General features: G+C 48.3%; 1 long non-coding RNA gene across 1 annotated transcript in view; it reads left to right on the top strand.

Moving 5' to 3' along the window:
- The first annotated feature begins 1031 nt into the window (after positions 1-1031).
- The window catches only part of LOC140409646 (uncharacterized), a 97751-nt gene continuing 92782 nt past the window's right edge, over positions 1032-6000 (top strand). The window contains exon 1 of the long non-coding RNA XR_011940452.1: positions 1032-1103. This is a non-coding gene — a long non-coding RNA (uncharacterized lncRNA). The remainder of the gene's footprint in view (positions 1104-6000) is intronic.

The raw sequence follows: 6000 nt of genomic DNA, 5'->3' as shown, positions 1-6000 counted from the left end.
AAAAACTGCTTCCCAGTCACCATTACTTACCAGATAGATACAAATTTAGCATGTCTCTGACTCTGCCCCTGGAGACTTACCAGTCACTTCTCCCCTTTGGAGACTCAGCTCCCTGTTTGTCCACCTCTCAGTTCCACATAACTCCCAGTGTACACCCACCTCCCAGTTCCACATAACTCCCAGTGTACACCCACTTCCCAGTTCCACATAACTCCCAGTGTACACCCACCTCCCAGTTCCACATAACTCCCAGTGTACACCCACCTCCCAGTTCCACATAACTCCCAGTGTACACCCACTTCCCAGTTCCACATAACTCCCAGTGTACACCCACCTCCCAGTTCCACATAACTCCCAGTGTACACCCACTTCCCAGTTCCACATAACTCCCAGTGTACACCCATCTCCCAGTTCCACATAACTCCCAGTGTACACCCATCTCCCAGTTCCACATGACTCCCAGTGTACACGCACTTCCCAGTTCCACATAACTCCCAGTGTACACCCATCTCCCAGTTCCACATGACTCCCAGTGTACACGCACTTCCCAGTTCCACATAACTCCCAGTGTACACCCATCTCCCAGTTCCACATAACGCCCAGTGTACACCCACCTCCCAGTTCCACATGACTCGCAGTGTACACGCACTTCCCAGTTCCACATAACTCCCAGTGTACCCAACTCCAAGAAGCACTCTCACTCAGGCAAAGCAGCATTCACACTGCAGACCTATTGCCAGATCAGGGTGGTCAGTGACTTTGGGTGCCCCACTTGATGGTGGGCTTCCCAAATATCTGCTGACCTTGTCTTTGCAGATAGAAGCGCCCGGGGCGGGTTTGCAAGGACAGTCTGAAGTTGATCTTCCTTTTTTTGTTTATTTCTTTGTATCAGTGAGAATTTTTGGTTGTATGATTTGCTGAAATTCGCAGAATCTCTGGTTGTGACAGGCATGTGGACAGCAGGTAAATTCTTCAGGCCGCCCGGTTTGAGAGCCTCAAAGTGTTTTCCATTGATTTTACAGGAGGACTGTTTGGAACTCGTATTGTCTTGAAAAGCGGTCTGTTACCCAGCCATAGAACAGCAGTGCCCGGACCGTTACAAGGTACAAAATTTCCTATCCAACTGCCTTTTTCTTTTGTTGATAATGACTTTCTCCTTTGCATCGTGTTGGTTCTCAGCACCTCAAAAATCAAAAAGAAGCTGCAGACAGGCAGATTGTCTCATTCCTTCATTCTGTTAACAATCAAGGGCAAAGTCTGTCAAAAAGAGCAGCAGATACCTGGGACCCCCACCGCCTGGAGGGTCCCCTCCAAGTCACTCACCGCCCTGACTCGGAAATATATCGCCGTTCCTTCACTGTCGCTGGGGCAACATCCTGGAACTCCCTCCCTAACAGCACAGTGGGTGTACCTGACAAATCCCAAATTTCTTTAGCCGTCAGTCTGGCCTCAATAAAAGTCGAGATGGATTTGCAGGTACAGCATTAGTTATTTTATTTGGCTTGCAAGCCTTTCTCAATTCTCAGCAAGTACAAAGCACATCTTTCTTCGTACACCTCCGGAATCAAGTGAGTCTGTAGGACAAAGGGATCTCTACTACTCACACAACTGGCATCAAGTTTCACATACACGATTCCCATAGGTCATCCTATACCCCTCCTGACCTATCCATACACTCTAATTGGCTCACTTCTCATCCCTTCCTCTGGCCCCCTTATTACCCAGCATCCTTTTCTCCTCCTTTGGTAGACACACCTCCTCCTTGCTTTGCCATGCGGTCTGAAATCCTTTGTCTGTGAACTCACCAGAATGAGACTGGCCTATCTCTACATTACAGTAACTAATATCTCTAAAGTAACTATTTTATATCACATTCGTCATTCCCTCCTTTTATCATTCCATGATAACCGAACTATCCAATCCATAGCTACGGTCCCTCATCTAAAAAGATCCGTCGCTGCATTTCCAATTCCTGGCGTAGCCCCCCTTCATCTGCTGCACCCTCATGGATTTTGACAGCTAAGATTTTAGGGGCGTTGATCTGTTCCAGTGCACCCCGCATTCTACCCATCACACATTTAAGGATGGCTGGGCCCACAAAGATGCAGCCAATAGCCACTGCTAAATACATGGCCATATTTATCAACCAGTCCTTCCAACCTCCAAATCCCCAGTTACCCCAAGAGCCAGGATCCTGCATTCCGTCCAGGTGATCCCGTGTGCGATCCATAAATTTAGTGATGTTAGCGGTTAAGTCTTGAACTCCCAGGATACACTTGCCCTGTACTATGGCGCATACCCCACCCTCATGGGCCAGAAGATAGTCAAGAGCATACCGGTTCTGCATTGCAACAACCGCAGCTGAGACAATTCCTTGGTTATTGCCCCGAGGGCTCCCAAGGTTTCATTTCCCAAGATGGTAAGGCCACAAATAAAATAATTCCTATTGCTGACAGCCAAGGAACCCCCCACACCTCCCAGTGTCAAGACGCTCCGAATTCCCCACCGGGCTGAGGGGCCCCGGTTGGGTGCGAGAACCTGAGGTTTTTTCCAGTTCTCGCAGAATTCAGCTGAGACTGCCCGGCGTGCTAACTGACTATGCAGCATCCACGCCGAGGGGCAGGGGACTGTGGTAGGGACTAGAGTCCCAATAGCAATTTGGCGGGGAAATGGGGGTGACAAAACATTAGTTGCTGTACCATTTTTTTTTTGAAGTAGTATCCTTGTTCCGTGTACAGGTGAGCATCACAAACAGTATATCGGTTGCGTAGGGATCCCCCAGTAGCCCAGTTTATCCAGCTTTGGAACGCCCATTCGGGCCGCCTAGCAATGCGGAAAGTCCTAGTCCCAACAGTGATATGAGAGACATTCGCCCAGCCACAAAGGAGCTGGAGGCCGGCGTTCAATAGAACACCAGTGGTGTTGTAACAAACGCATTGACCAGACGCCTGGGTGATATGACACCTCCTGTCCGTACAGGTGGGGAACAGACATGTTATATTCGTTTCCACCTCTACCAGCAAACAGCCGTATCCTTCACTGCTGAAACAAATTCTCGTACGACCGGGAATCCCTATTGGGAGTGAAGTGGCTAGGTATATACGCCCTCCACCGTCGCAGCCTATCATACTGTGAGTGGGAATTATCCCGGGGAAGGGGAAGGCAAATAGCCGGTGGTGCTGAACCCGGATCGTAAGGAAGAGTGACTTGCTCGGGCGGTGACTCGGAACGCTGACAATGAACCACTGTTTGGGGAGTGCCCCAAAGTGGTGAAACAGAAAATAACCTAGACACCGCTGCGGGGTTCGGGTAGCAGACAACCCGTCCCTGGCCATACAAGCGGTGGTAAATCTGGTAGAAGTGATTCATACTACCCAGGTTTTCCTCAGTTTGGCCTTTAACTAAATTAAGTGTATCTCCCGATAACCTACGTTCTAGCTGTACTTCCCTTCTCACACACCCCGTCCTCTCTCTAGTCCCCCTCGCTCTCTCACAGCCTCTTCCTACGCTCTCCTGACGGTCTGATGTTACCTTTATCGCACCAATCTTAACACATCCAAAATCAAATTTACATGTACTCCAAAAACAAGGCAATGTCCATATAATGTTCCCTTCCCATCGCCGGGACCGGTGCAATTGCTTCATGACTCCTGCATTTTCCGTTATCCTGATGACCTTCCATGAGTCGATACCATGTCCTCGTATATGGGGGCAGTGAAGAACGAACATCACCTCTGCATAAACGAAATGTCCTTGTAGTTTGATTGGGGTTACAAATGTAGATACTATTTCCCTTTTCCATGTCCATGGCCAATAACACTCCAAGCGAGGTGAGGCCGTACATCACACAGGCGGTGCGTAGCCACCCCATCATGCTCCACACCTGTAAAATAGCACTGGGGAAGGGAGGCAGGTTAATCTGTCCAAGAAAATGAGGCCCGTTATCAGAACTCAACTGAGCTGGTCTACTGTACCGGGGAATGGTTTCCCGCATCAGAACTTTAACCACAGTAGCAGCTTTATTATCGGTAGTCGGATACGCCTCAACCCATCTGCTGAACACATCCACAATGACCAAAACATATTTATAACATTGACACCTTTCCAACTCAATGTAATCCATTTGGAGCGTCTCAAAGGGACCACTGGGCAACGGGGTTTGCCCCATCCCACAAAGTTTGCCGGTGTTATATTGCTAACAAATCAAACACCGATTACTGATACTCTGGGCCAACCCCTGCATTTCAGGGTGCCACCAAGTGTCCAGCAACAAATCACTAGTCCCTCGAGCCCCACAATGAGTTGCAAAGTGTACACATTCAGTGACCCATAAAGCCAGTACATCAGACATACAAGTCTGATGTGCTGGCGTGGTCCATAAAGAGGAAACAGAATCATATGTACAACCTAACCGTTTCCACATTTGTTTATCACTCTCAGGAGCGTCCTCCTGTAACCTTATGACGTCTTGGACGGTTGGCATTGACTTGTCAGAAGCAGAAATATTTATAGTCGATCGTTTAGTCTGACTTAACATTTTAGGCACCATCACTTGCTGAATTTGCGCGGCTGTCCGCGCTGCACAATCTGCTTGTTCATTACCAACGTCAACTGGGGTCTTACCATTTGTGTGGGCAGCGCATTTAATGGCGAAAATCTGTGCGGGCATAAGGAGGGCCTGCAGTAAGTCATTAACTAAACCCTGGTGGGCTATTTGACCACACATAATCATGTCAGGTTGTTCTGACGAAATATCACTCAAATCGTCCTTTATTGTGGTAGTTTCCTGAATCAAGGCTAAACAGTCGTGGCCAGGTGCGTCTTCATGGACAGGGGGACCACTAAGAAAACAGGCTGGATTGATAGTGGTACAGTGTTTAAATGTCAGACATGGATTGTTCAAAAGGTATATCTCATACCTATTCTGACGAGCTGCGGTAAGATGCTTAGTCTGCAGTTGCCTCAGTAGTGCGATGACCGAGTGGGAGCTATACACCGTAATATCCTGTTGGAGAGTGAGAGCATGTAACGGCTGTGCGATGGCATTGATTGAACGTAAATCCTGTACTAATCAGTACTGGTCTGGCTTGGCTGGTTTAGGCACAGCAAGTATGGGGGTGTTACATTCTGATTGGCAAGGGACCAAAATACCCTGTTGCAACAGCTCTCGGATTAATTTGTCCATAGAGGGGCTGCAGTCGAGTGTGAATCGTTTCAAGGACCTCAAAATATTTTATGGCAGTGCCGTCTGGCGTGATTTGAAGTGCGTACTCTGTTGGATCTGAATGATCCACTGCCCTCCTGACCATAGGTTCCAGATCCCTGGCATGGTACTGGTCGTGGACCTGACGTGTAATATGAGGGCTTACCGAAGCGGACTGTGGCCATAAATATGGTGGTTATTGGAACAAAATCGGCTGTATCTTCTTTTCCCGTGACTGTGGCTGTAACTTTGACTGGCCATTCGGTCCAAATTAATGGCCGGTATTTGTCCTCCAACTCCCTGTTTTGTCCGGTTCTGTCATAGGCCAGGGTAACGTGATGCAGTGAATGTTCAATGTCTAACGTCCACCACTGGGGGTGATAGAAATATAGCACTGTTGTCTCATCCTTCATGATTGGACCGTTACCCCTTCGTCTCCGTACTCTAGCTGTAGCTGGAAGATACACAGTAAATCTCGGGCCAACAAGTTACAGTCCAATCCAGTAGTCACTACAAACTGATGATCTGCAGACTTATTCTCATAAGTGACTGTCACAGGTTCAGAAATAGGATACTCACACACCTGTCCTTGGAACCCCGACAAATGCTGCGTGTGGTCGGATAATGGTAGTCGAAGTTCTGATTGCACAGAAGACATGGCTGCTCCAGTGTCGATTACAAATGGGTGATGTTCATCACCTATCTACAGAGAGATAATAGGTTCCCTGTCCGATTGGAGAGTCCTTATGACTAAATTAGCTAGTCAATCCTGTGTTGGAAAAGGGTTTGCCTAGGAG

This window comes from Scyliorhinus torazame, chromosome 3 (assembly GCF_047496885.1).
Source record: "Scyliorhinus torazame isolate Kashiwa2021f chromosome 3, sScyTor2.1, whole genome shotgun sequence".
In the NCBI taxonomy this organism is placed as follows: Eukaryota; Metazoa; Chordata; class Chondrichthyes; order Carcharhiniformes; family Scyliorhinidae; genus Scyliorhinus; species Scyliorhinus torazame.
The sequence above is the reverse complement of the archived record's forward strand: the minus strand, read 5'-3'. Positions and strand labels throughout refer to the sequence as shown.